General features: G+C 36.3%; 1 long non-coding RNA gene across 4 annotated transcripts; it reads left to right on the top strand.

Annotated features, from left to right (window-relative positions):
- Positions 1-4,954: 4,954 nt before the first annotated feature.
- On the top strand, positions 4,955-9,518 carry LOC139852469 (uncharacterized). 4 transcript variants are annotated; one of them, XR_011761082.1, is made up of 6 exons: positions 4,955-5,055; positions 5,340-5,479; positions 6,034-6,109; positions 6,415-6,509; positions 7,057-7,365; positions 7,453-9,518. It is a non-coding gene; the product is annotated as an uncharacterized lncRNA (long non-coding RNA). The 4 variants fall into 4 exon arrangements; XR_011761084.1 differs by having other exon boundaries at positions 6,034-6,097; XR_011761083.1 differs by lacking the exon at positions 6,415-6,509.
- Positions 9,519-26,266: the final 16,748 nt, after the last annotated feature.

Below are 26,266 nucleotides of genomic sequence, written 5' to 3' on the forward strand. Positions count from 1 at the left end.
TATTAAATTGAGAGCTCATTTTCCTGATTACACCATTAAAAGGGTGAGACTTGATAATGCTGGTGAATTTACATCTCAAGCATTTAATGACTATTGCATGTCTATAGGAATTGTTGTTGAACATTCTGTTGCTCATGTGCATACACAAAATGGTTTAGCCGAGTCATTGATTAAACGTTTACAGTTAATCGCTAGACCATTGATAATGAGAACAAAACTCCCTGTATCTATATGGGGTCATGCAATTTTACATGCTGCTGCATTGATTCGCATCAGACCAAGTGCAAGTCATAAATATTCCCCCCTACAACTTGCTTTTGGTCAAGAGCCAAATATTTCCCATCTTAGAACATTTGGTTGTGCAGTGTATGTTCCAATTGCGACACCACAACGTACAAAAATGGGTCCTCAAAGGAGGTTGGGAATATATGTTGGATATGAAACATCTTCAATATTAAGGTATATTGAACCTATGACAGGTGACGTTTTTACAGCACGTTTTGCTGATTGTCATTTTAATGAAACATTGTTCCCTAGATTAGGGGGAGAAATGAAAAATAAAGAAAATGATGTTTCATGGTGTGAACCTCAATTAAAGTATCTTGATCCTCGCACAAAAGAATGCGAGACAGAAGTTCAAAAGATAATGCATATACAAGAACTTGCAAATCAATTGCCTGATGCATTTACAGATACAAAAACGGTGACAAAATCATATATACCAGCAGTAAATACTCCAGCTCGAATTGAAATTCCAAAAGCTGGCAATAACGTCACTCATGAATCTTTGCCACGTCAGAAACGTGGAAGACCAATCGGTTCAAAGGATAAAAATCCTCGAAAAAGAAAATCAGCTGATAATGAAGTAAAAGAAAGTGTTCAAGAAGAACCACAAATCAGTACTCCTACTGCAGAGGAGATTGATGATGTCAATACAGAAATTGCAATCAATTATGCATATTCAAAAATATTATGGAACCGAAATGAAATGAAAAATCTTGATGAGAAATTTTCATTTAATGTTGCATATGACATCATGAATAATGATGATGATCCAGAACCAACATCTATGGTTGAATGTCAAAATAGACATGATTGGGCTCAATGGAAAGAAGCAATACGAGCTGAATTAGAATCACTCAATAAAAGAAAAGTTTTCGGATCCATCATTCTCACTCCTAAAGATGTGAAACCTGTAGGATACAGATGGATTTTTGTCCGAAAAAGAAATGAGAAAAATGAAGTTACAAGGTATAAAGCTAGACTTGTAGCTCAAGGTTTTTCTCAAAGACCGGGAATTGATTATGAAGAAACTTATTCTCCTGTTATGGATGCAATTACTTTTAGGTACTTAATCAGTCTGGCAGTTTCTAAAAATTTAGAAATGCATCTCATGGATGTTGTGACTGCTTATCTATATGGATCACTTGATAGTGATATATATATGAAGATACCTGAAGGATTTAAGGTACCAGAAGCATCAAATGCAAAACCCAAAGAAATGTATTCGATTAAATTACAAAGATCTTTATATGGGTTAAAACAATCGGGACGTATGTGGTATAACCGATTGAGTGATTACTTGATAAGCAAAGGGTATACAAATAATCTTACTTGCCCTTGTGTTTTCATTAAGAAAACAACATCCGGATATGTGATCATAGCTGTTTATGTTGATGATCTTAACATCATAGGTACAAATAAAGAGATCCATGAAGCCATTCAACTTCTAAAGAAAGAATTTGAAATGAAAGATCTCGGAAAAACCAAGTATTGCCTTGGTTTACAAATTGAGCATATGCCTAATGGTTTACTTGTACATCAAACAACATATACTGAAAAGATTTTGAAACGTTTCAATATGGACAAGGCAAAACCATTAAGTACTCCTATGGTTGTTAGATCACTCAATGTTGAAGCTGATCCATTTCGTCCATGTGAAGATCAAGAAGACATTCTTGGACCAGAAGTACCATATCTTAGTGCAATTGGAGCTCTTATGTATCTTACAAATTGTACAAGACCTGACATTTCTTTTGCAGTTAATTTGTTGGCAAGGTTCAGCTCTGCTCCTACCAAAAGACACTGGAATGGGATCAAACACATATTTCGATACCTTCGAGGAACTACTGATTTAGGATTATTTTATTCTAACGAATCAAAACAAGATTTGGTTGGTTATGCAGATGCAGGTTATTTATCTGATCCACATAAAGCTAAATCTCAAACTGGATATGTATTCCTAAATGGAGGTACTGCAATATCATGGCGTTCTCAAAAACAAACACTTGTTGCTACATCGTCAAATCATGCCGAAGTGATTGCATTACATGAAGCTACTCGAGAATGTTTTTGGTTGAGATCAATGACACAACTCATTACTGATTCTTGTGGACTAGAACGCGATAAAAGTCCAACAACTATCTATGAAGATAATGCAGCTTGCATAGCACAGATGAAAGAAGGGTATATCAAAAGTGACCGAACAAAACACATACCACCTAGATTCTTCTCATACACTCAAAATCTCATTAAGGACAACCAGATTGAAATGAGATATGTGCAATCTAGCAAAAACTCTGCTGATCTTTTCACGAAAGCACTTCCAACTGCTATTTTCAGAACACACGTTCATAACATTGGCATGAGACATGTTCAAAAGATGTAACAGCTGAAGCGATGTCTACTTGAGGGGGAGTCAACTCCATGCTGCACTCTTTTTCCCTTAGCTAAAGTTTTTTCCCACTGGGTTTTCTTTAGCAAGGTTTTTAACGAGGCAGTAATTTATAGTTGATCTTCAACAAAATAAAATTGCTATCCAAGGGGGAGTGTTATAATAATAATAATAATATAGATATGGATAGTCAATTTTGGTGTATACATATAGTCAATTTTGGTACACAAAGTATGTATTTTTATATTGAGATTTTAGGCTATAAATACTCATGAATGCAAGCATTAAACTTGCACCATTTCTCACACTTACAAAGTGTTTCTTTCTTTCTCTCCATTATCATCTTTGTTCTTACACTTCATTATTAGTATTCTAAATCAAGAATCAAACCACTAAAGGTAGTTATAAGCCTACTGAATTATAACATCAAGAATCAAACCACTAAAGGTAGTTATAAGCCTACTGAATTATAACATCAAGAATCAAACCACTAAAGGTAGTTATAAGCCTACTGAATTATAACACTCATGGTATATTTAAGTCGTAGTAAACCTAACAAAACTAAAATGATAATAACTCGGTTTAATCATTAGAAATTCAGTTATTTAATTTTTAAATTTTTAATAAATAAATTAAACAAAATGACTATGTTATCGAACCTACATAGATTAGACACTTTTGCTTATCACTTATTCGTATATATAGATAACTGACTGACTCTTAGAGCTTAAATTAAATTAAAATCCATGAAAATTTGATTTTACCATTTTCATGGCATCTCAATTTTATTTTTAATTTAATGTTGTTTTTTTCTAAAAAAAAAATTTCCTAGTTATTGGCCGGAGGTCCACTCGGAAGCAATCTCTCTATCCGTCGAATAGAGAGAGGAATAACTTTTTCTACTTTTGAGAGTGTTTCACTCTGAGTGGAGAAATGACTTGTCTTTATTATAGGATAGGGGAATGATTGTCTACATCTCACCTCCCCCATACACCACTTATGTGGTATTGAGTTTTGTTGTTGTTGGTTACTTCGTATATAGGACTGTATATAGTTGTAAATAATCTTTTTTCCAAAAAAAATGTTCTATAAAAGTTTTTGACTATCGAATTTGAACAACAACAACAACAACAATACCCAATTCCACGAGTGTAGGGTATGTGGGAGGTGGAGTGTAGACAATCATTCCTCGAACCCTAGAATTTGAAGTAGTCATATATTATGATCTATTTATATTCATTATGATTAAGTGGTTATGAACATTTTAGTGGGATCGGTGATCTACTAAGGAGTCACAAATGATAGAAATAAATCATCTCGGATCATTGTGATTTAAGTTTCTAAGTCGATAACAAACATGTATTTAAAATTATGGTCAATGCTTTTTATAACTTCTCTAACTCTAACGATCAGTGTAATTAGATTGCTTGAACTGAGCTTTTTGTTTGATTTTCTTTTCAATGGGTTGAAGCCCAATATGATTTTATGGTCACTTTTCTCTTTCTATACCGATCGAAACTTAGAAAGGCATTTAACTTCTATCTCTAAACATTTTCATCTACCATAAACCTTAAAACTTCCCACTCTCTCTACAATTTCTGATACCGCCTCACTCACTATTCCGTCGCCAACGCCGACGCACCACCACCGGCTCCTCTATTCCGTCGTCACCGTTGCCAACTACCACTATCCGCCGTCACCTTCTTTTTAATTCAAATCGATGTGGCTAGATCTGTTGACGGTTTAGAGTATTAAACCAAATCTAGTGATTTTTTTAGGTTTAATTCGTTACCTATTTTCAGTTGTCACATTTATTTCAGATCTGGAATATTTTTCAGTTCTGGTGGTGTTTGGTACAATATTTACTTATTTTAGTACAATATTTTAGTTAGGGTTGATTATAAACACATTAGGAATCTTTTGATTGATTTTTTTGCCGCGTAAGGTTGTTTCCGGTAGTAACCGCCGGTGATGGAGGTGTGGTATTTTCCGTTGGGCGAATGATGGTCACTGGTGGTGTTGGCAAGAGGTTAATAGTGGTGGTTTGGTGGCAGGAGGTTGGTAATAGTGTGGTGGCAAGACCCTTTGTTCACACCTATACCAAATTCGGTCTTTCATATTCATAAGAATGAAGAATATTATTAAAAAAAAAAAAAATAAGAAAAAAAGAAAATAGCTACAGTGTAACAGTAAGAAGGGGTAGGTGGCGGGTTACTATTGGGGTTCAAATACACCAGTTAGTATGTGTAAATAAATAAATAAATAATAAATACCCTTCCTGCCATATTTCACACACCAGTTTCACCTTCATCGATTTATTGATTAATTATTCCATCATCGATTAATTCTTCTTAATTCTCCAGGGTAAACTCCTCGATCAGGTAATATTCAATTCAATTTGATAATCTGCGTAATCTTCTTCAATTATCTCTCGATGGATTAAAATTCATGTAAATTATAACAAATTAGATCGTTTGGTTCGGCTGTTCGTGAATCGAGAATTATGTCTCATATCCTATTTGATATGCTTCCTTTTCCTCAGTTTCAGATCGTCTATTCTTAAATAAAAAATTAATTGATTAATTAATTTAATAAATTTATGTGCATCTATTTTGTTATAAACGGATAATTTGATTTGATAAATCTTGGTTAATTATACGTATAGATGGTTTTGTTAAATTCTTAACACGAAGATTACGCGGAAATCAACGGGATCGTGATATGGAAAGGGGCACAAGCAAGGGCTGGCGATAAGGCAAAACAACCTAAAACGGATGGATTAACTCGTGAACAAAGACGGAAAAGGTATTATCTTTTTCTTCTTTTTATTGCTTTTGTGTGTATATCTATATTGCATATATTAAGAAAATTATACCAAGTGATGAAATGTCATCTGATTCAAAAGTTGAATTAGTAGAGATGTAAAACTTTATAAACGAATTAGGCTTTAATATCCTCTAGCTATATTCTTCCTTATATTTAGATGGTTATTTGGTAAATCTTTAAGCCTTAATTTGAAATTAAGAACAGAAGAAATCAGTTTCTGAGTTATGGGTTTATTTGATGTTATAAACATTAATGGTCATAGTGATATTCTGGTTTTTTAAGTTCTGATAAACCCTGTTAGTTGATGTTATAAACAGGCATTCTGTTTTGAGTAGTTCTAGAGTTTTAATATAGTCGGTTTTGATTCAATCATGAAAGTTAGATAACAAGTTCAAAAAGCGTGCTAAAGTAAAAAGCTACATAATAAATTGAAGTTTATATGTAGACTTGCAATACAATCTGCTTACATTATTTAGTTTATATATATTTAGTTATGGAGTAAATTGACTAATTTTGGGTGAATGTTGGAGCAGGGATGCAAAGGCACTTCAAGAGAAGTTGGCAAGAAAGCAGCTAAAGATTCAGCTGGTGCTAAAGGTGGGAAAGATGGTATGAAGACCAAACAATAGATTACCAGTTGTGTAGGTGGTGCATATACATTTAGAGGTTGTTTGTTTTTTTCATTGCAGACCTTATTTGGTCTTATGTCTGCGGGCGGGTAGATGTTTTGGTTGCAGACGGTTTGTTTTTGCGAAGATATAAGACAAAAAAAGATCTTAAAATGTCTTCAAATTAGAAGACCCAAACTAGTGCTTCTCATTTTTTAAGATGTTTTAACTTCTCTCCAACTTATCTCCTGATCTATTTCTCCATCTCCCTTTCACATTCCATCCATCTACCTTCTTCACCTATAGCCGCCACCAACTCCGGCCACCTCCAGCCGCCGCCAACTCCGGTCACCTCCAGCTCCGGCCACCACCACCATCTCTTATCGTAGTACCTTAATTTGGCACAATTTTTTCTTATTTTTTTAATATTAAACTGTTTTAATCATGAATTATGTGATAACTATATACACATCTACTTTCTTAGAATCCATAAATCCTTGTTTATTTGTAAGTTATATGTAGACATCTACTATATTACGTGATTTAAGAGGAAAAAATTAGGTTATGTGATTTGAAATGCACTGTTAGTTGATTTTGGATATAGTGCATTAGTAATTATATAAACAACCTCTAATTTGACATTCAAAGGCATCTAAGCTTGATTTAAAATAAAAAAATTTTTATCATCGCTACTTTACTTTTTGTTGATATCAAATTTATTTATTGATTTCTTTTGACATAGCTTGAATCACACTCCTATCTATATAGTTTTCAATAAATCACATGTTATGTGATTTGAGATATACATAAAGTCATATACAGTAACCATATTACATATTAGATAGGTTACTAGTAACCATATTAGATATATATTGTATGTGATATACGATGTACTATATGTATACATATATAATATTAACTCTATTAGTATTTGTTTATTTTTGTTAGAAATGGATAAAGGTCGAAATCATTGGTCGAATGAAGTACTCAAATGCTTATTAGAAGTATCACTTGAAGAAATTGTTAGGGTAGGAAGAAGGGGAGGTAGTTTACAAAAGGAGTCTTGGGATAAATTAATAAAGTATTTAAGGAAAAGTTTAATTTGAAGAAGACTCAAAAGCAAATTAGAAACGGCTATGATAACCTTAAAGCCAAATACACTGGATGGGTGTATTTGAGAAACAAGACGGGGAATATCTATAATCCTCAAACAAATATGTTACTATGGCGAGTGAAGATTGAGAAGCATTTAGGAAGGTGTGTTATTTTCAAATTTTATACCATTTATGCCATACTTATAACGATTACAAGATATTTATAGTAGGATTTATTAATTGGATGCAGGGTCATCCGAAGGCAGGGTCATCCGAAATCACCCATTACCTTATCTAGACTTATTAAACAAATGATGTACTGGCACAACGGTTTTGATCCCATTACCCATAACCCTTCTGGTCTTGAGTTCGATTCACAGGTTTGTTAAAAACAATCTATTAATTTTTTCAGATTGCCCCTCTCTAATATTAGCTATTTGGGCAGATTTCTACATTTATTTCTACATTGTTGAGAGAAATATCACTACACCCTTAGAATAAACGGCATAATTTAGTGGAAGGTGTGTAAAAACAAATATAAATAAATTATATAAAAACAAATATAAAATATAATACACACACACCTTCCACTGATCAAGAGTCCAATCTCTTTCTGGAATGCAATCATATAAGTATCATTGTCTCTGTATAGCAAACCAACTAAAATATCAACGTGTTTACATGTGCTAACTTTCTGAATGTTTTTAAGCACACGAGAAACGTTCTTTTCCTTGCAAAGAATTTGAACGCGAAGATCACCGGTTTGATTCAACAAAACTTCATTCTGCGATGCATATAATGCATCCCCATCCAAATAAACCATTTCATTACTTTGCAACCCATATTGTAATCTCAGATCTTCTAATCTTAGATTTATAAGATCACTAATATTGTACTCCACCCACTTCTTTATAAAACTTTTCATGTTTTACTTTGAATTCAAGGCGTCTTTTATAAGGTCCGGAGAAAAAGACCAATAAGAAGACCAATATATAGAAGTTGTTCATGTAAAAAACATGGAAAGTTTTATAAAGAATGTCTGGAGTACAATATTTAGTGATCTTATAAATCTAACATTAGAAGATCTGAGATTACAATATGGGTTGCAAAGTAATGAAATGGTTTATTTGGATGGGGATGCATTATATGCATCGTAGAATGAAGTTTTGTTGAATCAAATTGGTGATCTTCGCGTTCAAGTTCTTTGCAAGGAAAAGAACGTTTCTCGTGTGCTTAAAACATTCAAAAAGTTAGCACATGTAAACACGTTGATACTTTAGTTGATTTGCTATATAGTGACAATGATACTTGTATGATTGCATTTCCATAAAGAGATTGGACTCTTGATCAGTGTGTGTATTATATTTTATATTTGTTTTTATATAATTTATTTATATTTTTTTTGTTTGATAATTTGTACTGTTGGGTGACGTTGGAGGCCATTCTAAAGCATATCTGGTTGTTTGATGGCCCGAAACACATTCGGTTTTTGATCGCCATAAGTGATACAACTTTCAACAAAAGCTACTCGGGCCTTACCAAAGAGGACGTTGATAAATGTTATCCATTGAAGAACATTGATCCTGCAACTGGACAGCCTAGCTGGGTCTGAAGATTTATACGATCCCATGAATGACGCAATAGCAAATCCATATAAATACGATCCAACATCTGCTGCTGACTTTTCTAGGTTTCTAAGAAACCTGAAACATCACCCTGAAAATGTATGTTCTGAGATACGAAAAGCCTTCGCAAAAAATGACGACGTACTTGCAAAGATAACCATCCAGGCATAGCCTGGGTGGCCACCAGGACTTCCAATGAAGCAAGAGGTCACGGGTTCGATTCCCTTCAAGGTAAATACTTGGGGCGAACTCCATTTAGTGACTGATTGACTAGAGGATGCCTTACCTGGTAGCGGTGGAGGCCTGGCTTGCCGTTTACCCGGGGTTTACCTGCTAGAGGGGAGCCATTATGGCTCGTCGCTAGGGGGTTCCTCGTAAAAAAAAAAAAAAAAAAAAAATCCGTCAAACGTTCAAAGGTTTGTTCATCTAGTTTTATAAAAGGGCTTGGTGGTTGGTGCATTCTCTGAATCCTCCGGAAAGATTAATAGAGTTCTTTTGATTTTTACGATTTCTCGGTCTATACTTTGCTTGTAGTTTGCAATTCCTGTTACTGTTGACATATAGATTGTTCTCATGGTAAAAAACAAAGTTTTTTTGTTCTTTTTGAGTTGTCTTTCCGATTTGGAGTGAATATGTAAAGTACATATCTCTATGATGGAATAAAGAGGGTTGCTTTTCTGATGTTGATGTTTTTGTTTGCTATTTGCAGGGGCGGAGCTAGTAGGGGGGCGTAGGGGTGCTTCGCCTCCCCCAACTGCAGTCGTATATTTGACATCGAATCTGTATTTTAATGGAGAATTTTTAAGTTGTAGACTATTAAATATAAGTTAGGGTTTATGGTTACTAACTTGCAGGTGGATTTTAGATGAATTGGGGGATGGGACGATTTTTATGAGTTTCCTAATTTCTACCCCTCAGCTTATGTTTAACATTTCATTTTAGTCCTTTATAAATGATATTGTGTCAATTAATATATTTAAGTAAATATAATTTCTTGTGAAAGTCAACAATATTTTCAACATCTCAATATAGTTGTAAACTTCCATTTTTTAGTAATCAATCTATGTAAGTGTTTTGGTAGAGAATAATATATTTTTAATGGTTAGTAGTACAATTATATACCGTAATAGTGTAAATATGTACAAAAATATAAGTGTACAACTTGAGATGAAAATAATAATATGAAAAATCATGTATTCGAGTCCGAGTGTTAGCTATTACAAATGATTGTAAACTTGTATATGTTGTTCTTGGTATGTAAACTTGTATATAAGTGTTTCTAGGGTAAAACTTAGTTTGAAACTTGAAAGTAACTTGAATAAAAATATACTGTATATGTTGTTATTGATATGTAAACTCGTACATACGGAATCGAGTGTTTCTAGTGTTATTGTAATTAAACGTAAAAATTAAGCCACCCTTAACGCTAATTCCTGGCTCCGCCATTGGCTATTTGCTATATGTGACGTTTAATTCAAGTGTGATGTTTGATTTTATAATTCAAGTGTCATGGATTATGAACAATTGTCTATTATAGCAAAGTTCAAAATAGTTGTTCCAAGTGAAGATTATCAAGTTTAGAAGTATTTGGTCAAATGCAGTTTTTCAAGACCCAAATCAGTTTATATATATATATATATATATATATATATATATATATATATATATATATATATATATATATATATATATATATAGTTTATCAAGTGCAGCTTATGTCCCAAAACTGTATTTTACAAAAGAGGGTTATTTTGACGTCAGCATTGAATGTTTAAAATAAAATCTTTTTGAGTGTAGACAACCCAGCCAGACGTCTACCGAAAATGACACCCATTTTGACATGTCACACGACCCAGGCAACTTTTACACATCCAATAAGCATGCAATCATGCTGAGACTTATCTCATCTCAATAAGCTTACCGTGCGGCACTTAGTCTCTATTAAGTCGGCCTAGCTCGGACCTTCCAATGATTCAAGTGACTAATATAGAACAAAATAGAGAACAAGTGGGAACTTAAAGAAAAAGCTTATATTGATTATTAAAGCTTTACAAGAGAGAATGCTTGAGTTTTGAGGTGTGATGTCCCAAATGAGGCCACCCCTATTTATACTACTCTTACATCAAAATGGATGGCTAAGATGAAACTAAATTAATGGCTATGATATAAGTACTAGAAGTTTCAAGTATATACATGTGTTTAGATATTTCTATGGACATTCCATATCATTCCATGGAAGAAGCAATGAGAAAGATCTAGAGAGCTTCCATAAGTTTCTTGGGCCTTCTTTGATTTGGTATATTGGGCCACAATCTTAGTGGATTGGGCCATAAGATAAATGGATTGTGACATTCTCCCCCACCTAAGCTCGCGACGTCCTCTTCGTGTGATCCTCGTGATACTTCTTGTAACACCGGCCATTTTTTTTAAACACAGCGGAAGACTTTATACTAAAATCGCAACATTTAATACATCACAACAGAAATCCACATAATTAAGCTTAAGTTTAAACGACGGTGTTACTTATTACAAAATACATGTTACAAAAGTCCACATCAGAATTCACACGTCAAACATGTCTTCAATGCTAGCACCCGTCCAAACTAGCAGCACCTAAACCTGCAAGGGTGAAAATGTGAGGGATTAGCGCAACGCTAAGTGAATGGAATCTATCTAACAGATATAGCTTAAGCCACACACACAAGCTATATACTAACAACAACACATACTATCTACCAACTAGCATACAATAAGACAATACAAGGATCGACGGCTTGTACGAGCACACGACTCTCAGATGATCGGGTCCGAGTCTCCCGATAATCCCTGCTACTCAATTCACAGTATAGTTATCCAGATGCAGGGGATGCATCATTCACACTATACTCCACAATTAGTAGCCTATGGACCCAACCTCCCCTAGGCACGGTTGACCTCATACGGACTTTATGTAGCGACCCCGACAAATCGTCAAGTGACGGCGTCGACTACGTAGGTCCCATTACCTGGTCATAAGTCTTTAAAACAGACGTTTGACCCGAAATATGTCGCATCCATTCAAGTGTAAAGATTGTTTCAAAGTTTACAAAGATAATTGACCACAAGTTAAGTTACAACGTTATAAGTACAAATGAAAACTATGCGACACAGTTTAAATAAGTTCAAAAGATGCTCCAAAATGCATGTATACTCAACATCCAAGCAAGTATCAAAAGAGTGCGGAAGCATGTATCACTAAGCATTCAAAACCTGAGAAAACATAGAAGAATCTGTCAACGAAAACGTTGGTGAAATCATAGGTTTAGTAAGTATTAAACGTTGTTTTTGAACCACAAGATTTTGTATTTCCATAACGTAGATTATCCAAATCATTTGCATTCCAAAAGTGTTGTTATACGCGAGCACTCAATTATCAAAACTTAACCAACGTTACCCCATCACACAGTGCTAGAACCCACACTAAAACACAAAAATATATTTCATCCGCATAACGGTAGCGAACCGTCCGAATGAGGGTTTGTTAAACCCGTATGGCCACACAATATAAGTTCTCGCTTACACCCTGCAAGTGTAACTAATGATAATCGAATTGAGGCATTTTTTGTTCTAACTCGCACGTGGAATGTTTGTTTTCACACTTGTGTTCAAAACATAAAAGTAAGTAGTACAAGATGTAACAAAGTATATGTTTTCTCAGCCCACGATTTAAAAGTATAAAAGTTGTTGAAAAGGTGGGACTATGATCTCACCTTGAGCGCAAGAGTTAATAAAGTACTTCAACAAGTAGACGCGTGCAAAGACAAAGCTAGTCTTGACCTAAACATATAGGTTGTATCAATAACGGCAAACACAAACGGTCAAAGATGTTCAATTAGTCCTATGGCTCGTTACGACTCGATTAATATAGCATGTGAATCAATTTGTCAAGTTTCTTGCACGATACAAGTAGTTAAGTATGTTAGAACGATTGTATAATCGTTTGGTTAAGTTTGACTAAAAGTCAAACTTGGTCAAAGTCAAAGTCAACGGGGTCGGGTCGGGTATCCGACAATTTTCCCAAAACGAGAAGTCATATAAGAGCCTAATAGTCAAGTTTCATGTTAAACGGAGTTTTAGTTAAGCGGAAACATTTTTGTGACATTTAAAAACAAAAGAGAGTGGCCTGGGGCTTTTGCGCGGCGCGCACTGGGTTGCGCGGCGCGCACCCAAGTGCAATTTCTGGTCAGAACTCAACCAAGAAGGCAAACATCTGGGATCTCTGATTCTGCGCGGCGCGCGGGTAAATGCGCGGCGCGCAATACCTGGGAATCATGCAGTTTGCAGAAAAATGGTCCAAGTCACGAACCAAAATACAATATAACACATTTCATGCACCGAAAACACTTAAAACGCATAACCTATATCATTAGAAAGGTAATTTGACAAGGAAAACAACTAAGCACATTTCATCAAGCAATTCATCACTAACAACAACCAAAAACCGCATTAAACGTTCATAATCAAAGTTTCAAGTTCTAAAACGCATTTTATGATTCGGGCAACCAATTTACATGTATGATATGCCGTTTCGAAGGTAATCATACACACATTGCAACAAAATTCTTATCTACAATATTTCATAGCATTTGGTGCATCAAAAGTTCATCTAAAGCTTATCAAACCCTAATCCAAGTTCACAAAATCACTAATCATGTTCTTGGAGTTTCCTTAATCAACCTATACATCAAAACGAAGCTAATGATACTAGTAACACTTTTAAAACATGCACTTTAACAATCTAACAACATTTGATCATCCAAAATCAAGGATTTAGCAAGTAATTTTCATATTGAACTAGTTACACCAAAAACAACGAATCGAGCATACAAATTACATACACGACATCACAATGAGCCATAGACACTAATTAACAACTTTATAACTCAAAAATCTCAAGAACACATAAAATTAGTGATTTTAGAAAGTTAACCAAATGAGATGAAGTTGGTATCAAATTGAAGAGGATGAAGAGAGGATTCCAAATATGTATTTTGTTTTGGTTGAAGCTTCCAAATCCGAATTTAGATGATGATTCTTTGTAGTGGTGTTTGAGAGAAAATTGGAAAGTATAGAAAGAAAATGGAAATGAAAATGAAAAGGAAAATGGGGAGGTGGGTGTTGACTAGTCAATCTAGTCACATCTTTGCTCCAATGGCGAAACTAGTCCCTCGCGTTCGGTTGCGGGTGCGTGAATTGACCAAACGAATTATTTTAAATTACACGGAAGTACGGGAGATATTAAAAATCCGATAACGAGAATATTTAAAATGTTACTTAACAAAGGATACGAATCTAGATATGAAGGGTATTATTTAAAAAGAAAAAGACGGGCGTTAAAATAATTTAACGGAAAAATGCGGGATGTTACATTATCCACACCTCAAAAGAAATTTCGTCCCGAAATTTAGTTGGAAATAATAATCGATACCTCTCAGTCGAGACCGGAGATGTCAATGCTATGAATAAGTGAAGGTACGTCCTTGAGTGTTCTCATGAATTTGGATTTTTACGATCCCCGGTTTCAACTGGTTTTCCTATGAAGAGAAGTTTGTCTTCAATAGTTGGTGCATTTAGAAGAATTGCACGTTCCTGTTCCGCAGGACACGTTTCTATGTTTGTTACACGAAATGTAAGGTAAACGGAAACTTAATTGAGTCGGAAGTTCTAAACGGTAGGAAGCGGTTCCAATACGCCCCAAGGTTTCAAAAGGTTCAATATTGCGGCTATAGCCTTTCTCGATTTCCCAAAATGGATTACACCTTTCCAAGGTGCGGTTTCTCAATATTACGTGGTTACACACTGGGATTTGTGAGGTTTTCATCTAAGTTTGGTATAACTCTTTTGGCGACTACGGATCGTCTCGAGCCCTCCTCGGATTTGAATGATTTCAATTGTTGTTTCTTGATGGAGTTCAGATTTCGGTGGTTGATACTTTGGTTAAATGAACAGGGGTATGACATTAGCGGTCATATAGGGTTTCGGAAAGTGCGCGTGAACACACGAGTGGTAACTACTGTTGTAAGAGTGATCTACTAAAGGTGACAATACGAGTTTGTGACATGTCTTTCCAAGACGTAAATCGTTCGTTTGTTCGGTTCGTCGGGTTGTGGAAGATACGCGGTACACATGTCTAAGTGGGTTTCCAAGGTTTCTTGCAAAACTAGAAGCGATACGAGTATTTTGATCCGAGGTAATTGGCAATGGTACACCGTGTTAGAATAGGATCTCTTAAGATATGTTTGAACAAGTCAGTTAGGGTTCGAAAAAAAAAAATGTTCGTTAGGACTATTCACCCTCGTGGCGAATACTAAGGTAATATGAGGAATTTCTCTATCCATGGAGAAATGTTACAAGGAGTTCCCTTAAACGGAAGTGCGAGCGATAAAGATAGGAGTGAAACGAGGACTTAGAATAGGATGAGCTTACATCTCGAGGTTGCCATAACGTGCCTCTAGTTGTCAAAAAAAAAATGAAGTCTGAAAGAGAAACGAGATAGTACACGTAATTGTATAGTTCGGGGTTGAATAATGGTTGGACGATTATCAGCAACGCAAGGGCGTTAAGTCAAAGAAGAGTGAAGTATCGTTGGATTGTGTGTTATCTTAAATTCCAGTAATATCAGACGGTAACGGTGAAATAACAGAGGTATGTGTGTGGTACGTGATGACGAGAAAGTTGATCGGATCTACAGTTTAGTATTCGAATTCTTCGTGCAAAATAACGAATTTTAGTTACGTTAATTTTGAGTCGAGAGAGTATGCCTTTCGGCGTTCATGTAGAAATATTTCCATGTTTGAGTTCCATCTGTTGCTATACGATTTTAACTAGAAATGTTGGTGTGAAGAATCACGCTCAAGGTTCGAACACGGAGAGGTTTAAAGTTTTCCCTTAGTGAGTTAACGAGTTTAAAAGTCGGGTAACAAGAGAAAAGTCAGAAATGAATCTTCGGTGATAACAGGCGAGATCTAAGATTTTACGAATACAAGTCTGAGTTGAGAGAGTTTCATGATTACGTGTGGCTTGATTTCGAGATTGATTGTAATGCCTTGACCATTAACATCATGGTCTAGAAAATTTGACTTCGTTTAACAGAAATTCTCACTCGGAGAATTTGGTATAGAGTTGCTCTTTTCTCAAAGTTCGAGCGTAAGATGATGATGTTGTTCGTTTGCCTTCTTTACTTGAATAAGTTAAGATGTCATCTATAAATATTATAACAGATTTGTCTAGATAAGTTGCATACGTGGTTTAGGAGGTTCATGAATACGGACGGAGTCCTAAATAAATCAAACGGTACTAAGAGGGATTTACAACTAACGTTGCGAGCTCGGAAAATGGCTTAGGAGACATCGTCTCCCTTAACCCCCAATTGATGATAACCAGAACGGAGGTCGATTTGGAATACACGGGATCCACGCAAATAATCATGAGGTAATGGATACGAGGAAGAGAGTATTGGTTTCCAACCGAAAGTTACTTAGTTCACAATAATCTATACATAAATGTAGGGCAACAATTTCTCCTTAATGAATAGGTTTTGAGTTCCTTAGTTCTATAGGTGTCGAGTCCAATTTCTTAACGCATATCCTCCGATAAAATTTATAGGCACACAATATATTCCGTCGGTCACTTAAATCGTCTAAGTAGTATCTGGGGGAAAGAGGTGGAATATAAAGAGCACGAGTCAAATCCTGGGTTATAAAACGTCTAACGGTACTCGAATCGAATAAGTATGAAATATACGGTTTGTTGTGAAGAAACGTACCCGTGACTAGTCCATCATCGTCTCGGGCATCCTAGGTGTCGATGTTGTAAGTTCAACGGCGCGCGTTGGTTTTTGCTTTATTCTTTGGGCATTCATTCCTAAAATGACCCGATTGGCCACATTTGTAGCAAATACTCGGCTTTGGTGCGTCGGGCCCCTTTTGAGTGACGGGGGCGGTACTTCCACAATACTTGGCAATATGACCACTACCTTGGCACCGATGGCAAATTAGCTTGCCACATTCACCAAAATGATGCTTGTGGCATTTGTTGCAAAAAGGTCGTGTCCCGGCATAACTTTTCTTGCCGATGGGGGTGAGAGGTTCCTTGGAAAAGTTGTTGTTGTAGTTACTCGATTGGGGGGCTTCCCATTTTCTTTTGTTGTCACCCGACTCATCCTCGGCTTTAGGTGCCGGCACTTCAATCTCGTCTACCGTTTCGATCAATTGACGGGCCATATTCAGGGCCTCTTGGTGATTACTGGGTTTGGATGACATTACTCCTTGTTTGATGCTCTTGGGAAGACCATCCATGTAAAGTTCAACCCTTAGAGGTTCGGGGGTCACGAGGTTTGGGCACATCAAGGATAGCTCAGAAAATCGTTGATTATATGCCTTTAGGTCATTCCCGACCGCTTTTAAAGTTCTTAGTTCGTGTTCGAGCTTACGGGTCTCTTCGCGCGGGAAGTATTCGGTGATCATCTTTTTCTTTAAGTCGGCCCATGAGAGTGTGTGGGCTTCATCGATACCCACCGACAGCACATACGTATTCCACCATGTGAGGGCGATACCGGCAAAAGTGTGGGTGGAATATTTGACTTTGTCTTGGTCCCGACAACCGCTTATGCTAAAAACGGCTTCTGTTTGCTCAAACCATCGGGTGAGCACAACCGGTCCTCCGGTCCCATCGAAGGTGTGAGGTTTGCACCCCATGAAAGTTTTGTAGGAGCAACCCTCGTTTGAATTACCGGCTCCATGGTTGTTGTGGTTGTGGTTGTTATTAATGTCGGAGGAGATACTAGCCATAGCCGCACCTATGGCGGTGGCTATCATGCGTTGAAAAGCTTGTTCGGAAGTTTCATTACGTGGTCCGCGACGGGGAGGCATTGTTCCTTCAAGACACAAGAATATCGTTGATTAGTATTCTCAATAATACTAATCATGATAGGGAATGATGATGTAGAGAAAATTTTCCTTGACTCGCCTTAAATTCTTTATGTCATAATGTCGGAATGTCCATATGAATCACCGTAATATAATCCCGGAAATTATATTACCCTGATTCTCATGTGCATTTAACATTACCTCATAAAGTCAAGGTGGCGCGTCAACAAAATTTATCAACGTAAGATCAAGATCGAATACGAGTTAGATATGATTGAAGAGTTCGAGTATAAATGCACAAATAGTCAAGTAATTCCTACTTCAGTCTATATGCCGGTTGTAGTCTAGATTCACCTATGTACCCTATGACTCGGGGTGGACACAAATGAACTCTAAATCCCTACAACCAAGGCTCTGATACCACTTGTAGCGACCCCGACAAATCGTCAAGTGACGGCGTCGACTACGTAGGTCCCATTACCTGGTCATAAGTCTTTAAAACAGACGTTTGACCCGAAATATGTCGCATCCATTCAAGTGTAAAGATTGTTTCAAAGTTTACAAAGATAATTGACCACAAGTTAAGTTACAACGTTATAAGTACAAATGAAAACTATGCGACACAATTTAAATAAGTTCAAAAGATGCTCCAAAATGCATGTATACTCGACATCCAAGCAAGTATCAAAAGAGTGCGGAAGCATGTATCACTAAGCATTCAAAACCTGAGAAAACATAGAAGAATCTGTCAACGAAAACATTGGTGAAATCATAGGTTTAGTAAGTATTAAACGTTGTTTTTGAACCACAAGATTTTGTATTTCCATAACGTAGATTATCCAAATCATTTGCATTCCAAAAGTGTTGTTATACGCGAGCACTCAATTATCAAAACTTAACCAACGTTACCCCATCACACAGTGCTAGAACCCACACTAAAACACAAAAATATATTTCATCCGCATAACGGTAGCGAACCGTCCGAATGAGGGTTTGTTAAACCCGTATGGCCACACAATATAAGTTCTCGCTTACACCCTGCAAGTGTAACTAATGATAATCGAATTGAGGCATTTTTTGTTCTAACTCGCACGTGGAATGTTTGTTTTCACACTTGTGTTCAAAACATAAAAGTAAGTAGTACAAGATGTAACAAAGTATATGTTTTCTCAGCCCACGATTTAAAAGTATAAAAGTTGTTGAAAAGGTGGGACTATGATCTCACCTTGAGCGCAAGAGTTAATAAAGTACTTCAACAAGTAGACGCGTGCAAAGACAAAGCTAGTCTTGACCTAAACATATAGGTTGTATCAATAACGGTAAACACAAACGGTCAAAGATGTTCAATTAGTCCTATGGCTCGTTACGACTCGATTAATATAGCATGTGAATCAATTTGTGAAGTTTCTTGCACGATACAAGTAGTTAAGTATGTTAGAACGATTGTATAATCGTTTGGTTAAGTTTGACTAAAAGTCAAACTTGGTCAAAGTCAAAGTCAACGGGGTCGGGTCGGGTATCCGACAATTTTCCCAAAACGAGAAGTCATATAAGAGCCTAATAGTCAAGTTTCATGTTAAACGGAGTTTTAGTTAAGCGGAAACATTTTTGTGACATTTAAAAACAAAAGAGAGTGGCCTGGGGCTTTTGCGCGGCGCGCACTGGGTTGCGCGGCGCGCACCCAAGTGCAATTTCTGGTCAGAACTCAACCAAGAAGGCAAACATCTGGGATCTCTGATTCTGCGCGGCGCGCGGGTAAATGCGCGGCGTGCAATACCTGGGAATCATGCAGTTTGCAGAAAAATGGTCCAAGTCACGAACCAAAATACAATATAACACATTTCATGCACCGAAAACACTTAAAACGCATAACCTATATCATTAGAAAGGTAATTTGACAAGGAAAACAACTAAGCACATTTCATCAAGCAATTCATCACTAACAACAACCAAAAACCGCATTAAACGTTCATAATCAAAGTTTCAAGTTCTAAAACGCATTTTATGATTCGGGCAACCAATTTACATGTATGATATGCCGTTTCGAAGGTAATCATACACACATTGCAACAAAATTCTTATCTACAATATTTCATAGCATTTGGAGCATCAAAAGTTCATCTAAAGCTTATCAAACCCTAATCCAAGTTCACAAAATCACTAATCATGTTCTTGGAGTTTCCTTAATCAACCTATACATCAAAACGAAGCTAATGATACTAGTAACACTTTTAAAACATGCACTTTAACAATCTAACAACATTTGATCATCCAAAATCAAGGATTTAGCAAGTAATTTTCATATTGAACTAGTTACACCAAAAACAACGAATCGAGCATACAAATTACATACACGACATCACAATGAGCCATAGACACTAATTAACAACTTTATAACTCAAAAATCTCAAGAACACATAAAATTAGTGATTTTAGAAAGTTACCCAAATGAGATGAAGTTGGTATCAAATTGAAGAGGATGAAAAGAGGATTCCAAATATGTATTTTGTTTTGGTTGAAGCTTCCAAATCCGAATTTAGATGATGATTCTTTGTAGTGGTGTTTGAGAGAAAATTGGAAAGTATAGAAAGAAAATGGAAATGAAAATGAAAAGGAAAATGGGGAGGTGGGTGTTGACTAGTCAAGCTAGTCACATCTTTGCTCCAATGGCAAAACTAGTCCCTCGCGTTCGGTTGCGGGTGCGTGAATTGACCAAACAAATTATTTTAAATTACACGGAAGTACGGGAGATATTAAAAATCCGATAACGAGAATATTTAAAATGTTACTTAACAAAGGATACGAATCTAGATATGAAGGGTATTATTTAAAAAGAAAAAGACGGGCGTTAAAATAATTTAACGGAAAAATGCGGGATGTTACACTTTAACCTCTCCTAGGCACGGTCTCGAGTCCCCAGTCTCTCTAGGCCCGGCTGGTGCCATTTACACAATGTACACATAATTCACACACAACATCAGACATACTATATTATTCTAACATGACAATCCCTACACTATGCATGGTAAAAGAGTCGATCACAGTATCATGATATGCTACTTAAACTCTATCCGGAGATAGACCCACTTACCGATTACCAGCTACAGCTCAGTTATCTTACTTCTGAGCTTCTTCCTTGTTCTTATCACCCGAGAACAACACAAACGAAGTCAATATACATATCTCAATCAATAGTATAGTCAAATCGTACTATAAACTTGGTCATAACATAATTTCACAAGTTCACAACGTAACTCCATTCACTATTGTCAAACAAGTACGTGGAAAACGGGACACACACGTCAAAACCTATTTTCCTGCCCCAAAAACAGTTTGATCCAACTTCTTAAAAGTTCATCATTGAAAAGTACTCTTCAATACGATTCCAACGATATTTGATTCATCAAAAACGGAGTTACGGTTTGAAAGTTATGACCAAAACAAATTTCTCAAAATGCTGAAAAGACACACTACCCAACTCGGTAGTGTGTGTCATAGACACTCGATCGAGTGTGTAGACACACGGCCGAATGGTAGAGACACTCGACCGAATGTCTTTTCAAAAGACACACTACCGAGTGTGTAGACACACGGCCCAAATCAAAAGACACTCGGTCGAGTGTGTACACACACGACCCACTTCCAAAAGACACACTACCGAGTGTGTTCTTGAGCTGCTGAAATTGAAAAAGTGACGGGTTTGAGCAAAAAATCACCAAATCTCGACCATATACTCGTTTTAAACCTCAAAACTTATCACATCTTGTTTATAAAACCTTTTGGGACATAAACCCACAAACATTATATCAAAACAACAACAAATTGCACAAATATGACATCAAAATCTACTTTAACAAAAACCTAACTTCAAACTCAATTTGACACAAATTTAGGTAATGAAAATGGACGATTCTTACCTTGTTTGAATCAGTAAAACACAAAGAATCGATTTCTAACACAAATCAAACTTCAAATCGAGATTTGGAGAATTAGGGTTCAAGAGGTGAAGAAAGTAGGTACGGGAGTGATTTTGGGGAAAAGTCTAGAAATGTGAAAATGATGCAAGTATTACTCACTTATTTGGGTTAAAACCCATACCCCACAACACACGGATATTTATCAGTTATCTAAAATCTTTCGTACCTCGTTAGGCGGCTCTAAAGGAGTCCAAATTAAATAAACAAACCTGTTTTGTGACCCTTGTCACAAACTGGTCTTAACCAAATAATAAAATAACACTATTCACATAATTAAAAATAAAAGCATATAAAGCACATAATAAAACCCTAAGGGCAAAATAGTCCACTTACAACTAGCCCAGGTTTCAGTCTGTTACACTTGATTTTGTTTGTGAACTGCCACAATAAGTCTTCGGCTTCCCAGCTTGCTTCACTATCGGGCAAGTTACGCCACTTAACTAGGTATTCTCTATAGCTCGACACACCTCGCCTCCGTACCGTCCGATGCAACAAGATATCTTCCACTTCACGATCGAATGAAGTCGCAACTACCATTGGTGCTCGTTTAGAAACTCCTCGTTCTGGGTCTTCCTTGTCTCCATGATAAGGTTTCAGAAAACTTACGTGGAAGACTGGATGGATCTTTAACTTGAGCGGTAGTTCAACTCGATATGACACCTTTCCAACACGTCCAATCACCGGGAAGGGGCCTTCGTATCTCCAGATTAGTCCCTTGTGCACCTTCCTAAATGTTTTGAACTGCTGCGGTAGAAGCTTTACCATTACTTTATCCCCAACGTTGAACTCGACGTGTCGTCTTTTCTCATCCGCCCACTTCTTCATTTTCTTTGGCCGCTTTATCTAGTGATGCTCGTGCCAAGTCCGCTTGTTCGTGTCATTCCTTCATTGTCTTATAAGCTGCTGTACTATTTCCATCATATGAAGCGGGTAAGGCATTTGGAGTTAATGGTTGACGTCCTGTCACCAATTCGAAAGGACTTTTCCCTGTGGACCCACTCCTTTGCATGTTGTAGGAGAACTGGGCAATATCCAAGAGTTTAGCCCAATCATGTTGATTCGCACTTACATAGTGTCGAAGATAGAGCTCCAACAACGCATTCACCCTTTCTGTTTGTCCATCTGTTTGGGGATGGAAACTCGTAAAGAAGTTCAAGTTTGTTCCCATGATCTTGAACAACTCCGTCCAAAAGCGCCCCGTGAACCTTGGATCTCGATCGCTTACTATCACATGTGGTATTCCCCAATACTTCATCACATGCTTGAAGAATAGTTTGGCAGTCTCATCTGCGGTAACTTCGGATGATGCGGCTATGAAGGTTCCATACTTAGAGAACTGGTCCACCACAACTATAATACTCCCACACCCTTCCGACTTTGGTAAGCAAGAGATGAAGTCCATGGAAACACTCTCCAATGGTCCATTCGGTGTAGGTAGCGGCTGTAATAGCCCTCCTGGTTGGCGTTACTCTATCTTGTCTTGCTGGCATATTAGGCATGTCCGAACGTACGTCTATACGTCGTCTTCCATCCTTGGCCAATAGTAAGTACCTTCCACTAATGCCAACGTCCTATTGATACCTGGATGACCGGCTGATATCGGCTAAAAAGTCACATTTTCACCCCAGTATTAAGGCCCAAAAACAAGAAAGATTCGAACTTTGTCGGCAAAATACCCACTTCGTCGGTTAGAATTGAAGAACAAGTAATTACAAAGGCGGTGCAAAAAGAATCAAGAGAATCAGAGCTAAAACAAAGATTCTAGAGCAAAAACGGTGAAAGACAAGAAATCAAGTTACGATCCAGGGAATCAAGGCTGACCAGCATCAAATCCGGCCTGCCATACGGGCTGCCATACGGCCTGCCTGTATGGATACGGCCTTCCAAATACGCCCCAACACACGGTCCACCATGCGGTCTGCCAACAATACGGCCTGCCAGCAATACGGCCTGCCAAATACGCCCCACCATACGGCCTGCCATGCGGGATGCCAGGCGTATTCTGGCAAATTCCAAGTCTATTTAAAGGGTCTTTGTCATTCATTCCAACACACACTTCAATTCACTTCTTTCTCTCTCTTGTACAATATTAGTCATACTCTCAAAGCCTTCGACTCCGTGCGGGAAACCTAGTACCCGGAGAAGAACGCCGAAGATTGTATTAGGAGCGGTCTGGAGTCTTGAAGTTGTCACTTTTGTATTCGGAACTCGTTTAATCTACTGGTACTTCTATCCTTTATCTTATATAATGTTTTATGATATTATTGCCATGATTAGTGAGTAGTTATCTTTAGTGTATGCTATGATGTAAGCAGTTATAATGCCGAAATAATATTATGGTTTGTGTATGCTGTCGAAATGCTTTCCGATTATGCTTTAAACTCAATCGCTTTTCCAACTAATAGAACGTAGTTATAGGCTCTGTTATTGGGAAGTCGCGAACCCCGATTCAGAGTACACTATCTGTGTCACCCCTTGGTAAGAAAAGTCTATCGGATACAACGTAAGATCGACCGAGGCACACCGGTTGTAGTAAGTCTATCGAGCTTTGGATTCCGACTGAGGACTCTTTCGTAGTGAAACATCTGACTAGACCCTTAGTACATTGTCGGTCCTAGACCATGCTAGTGTAGTGATATTGCTTTAAACATACATATATTTTGACGCAATATCATTTATATTTCATCAGCTTTTACCGTTTACGAAGACATTCAAATGCATAATTCATGAGAAAAACGATAAAAGTAAACACGAGCTTAAAGTTTGAAGAAACGACGATAAACGATGGATTTAAACCAAATATATATCGAGATAACGTTACTCGAATACAAGTTGAAGATGATCGAAAAAAAAGAGTTCAAATGAAAGTTCCAAGTCAATATACGTCAACACGGGATCAACAAAGAATAAACGAAAAAATAAAAATAAGAAATTTTCTATTTCAACTTACGCGGATCGTGTAAGTATTCACGCGAAACGCGTAAGTTATGTTATAAATGCAGATTCAAACTTGCTCTTACGCGTATCGTGTGGCATACTACGCGAAACGCGTAGTGTTTTGCTCTTACGCGAAACGTGTGGATGGCTACGCGAAACGCGTATTGTTGAGTCCAGATTCAGATCTAATTGCAAATGGGACGGTTAGTTTATGTTTGATTAATACTACTTTTCAGCCACTGTCTGCAATAAAGAATAAAAATGATCATCACACCTACTACTATTCTACTATAATACGGAGTATATTGTGAAGGACAGAGACACAATTTGAAGAGATAGAGAGCAGAGGAGAGATATCAACATAACAAATTTATTTTACTAGTATCTTTGTATTTTTAGTACTCCGTATAATTTGGTACAGTTCCATATTAATTCTCAAAGGTTAAGGTCAAGAATTAGGATAGTTTCAATTTTAAGGGTGTATTGTACGTGATTAAGGGTATTATTGTGCGAGTGCAAGGGTGTTGTTATTGTAATTTTCTACCGTTTGAAGTTAATGAAAGTGAAGATTTTCGTGAGTATATTCTATTAAAATTATCGTTATCAATTTTTATCGTTATTATTATGTTTGTATATTTATATTTTTATGTTTACCCTAGTATAATGAGTAGCTAAATTTCCATAGTGTTCGCTTAGATGTAGAGCCCCTAGTAAAATGGATTGTTATCATTTGTAAAAATTAAAATGTAACTTAAGTATTTTTTACATTGTGCCTAGCTAGAAGAACCATTATTATGTATTTAGATATTTAACATTTGTCACTTAATTTATTAGATTCAAATAACGAAAGTTATTTTTAATTATATAAATTAAGCTTCAACATTAATAGTGATTTAGACGAATTTATGAATAAGTTATTAACACTAATTTAGAAATAAAGTTCGGTGGTTTGGGTGATATCATTAGTTATATAATAGTGAAATTGTAAAAAGAGAAACCGTTACGATTTGGGTTTTGGCGAAAGTCAAAACTGAGTTAGGTCTCAATTTAAATACTTGGGAATAGTAAACTACCTAAATAAGGTCAAATGAAAATTAGATTTAATTTAGCTAGTTGAAACTTTATATATTCGAAAGAAAAATATAAAGTTTTATACTAAAACATTTTAATAGAGCTTAATTTTAAAACAATCCATGGATCTAGAAGTGAAACATTTAAGTGAACACTCCCATTTATATATTGCAAATAATTATTATTATTATTTATTTACGTATTATTATACAGATGAAATAAAAATATAATCAATATACATCAGTTTAATAGTTACTGTTTTGTCACATCGAATATAACATACGCGTACCGTGTAGATATATACACGAAACGCGTAGCTTCAAAAATATACGCGGAACGCGTATAAATATACGCGAAACGCGTATATACTAATACAGTGCTGGTACGAATACTGTTAAAAATCTAAGTTTTAATTAAATCTTTTATTATTACTTTTAAAGTATTTAATTTATAATTAGTATAATTAATAAAATTTCCTTTCATCCACCTTTAATTTAATTAAAACTTATTATTTAGTTAATTTAAGTTAATTTTAATATTTTATTTTA

The sequence above is a fragment of the Rutidosis leptorrhynchoides genome, chromosome 6 (assembly GCF_046630445.1).
Source record: "Rutidosis leptorrhynchoides isolate AG116_Rl617_1_P2 chromosome 6, CSIRO_AGI_Rlap_v1, whole genome shotgun sequence".
Lineage (NCBI taxonomy): Eukaryota > Viridiplantae > Streptophyta > Magnoliopsida > Asterales > Asteraceae > Rutidosis > Rutidosis leptorrhynchoides.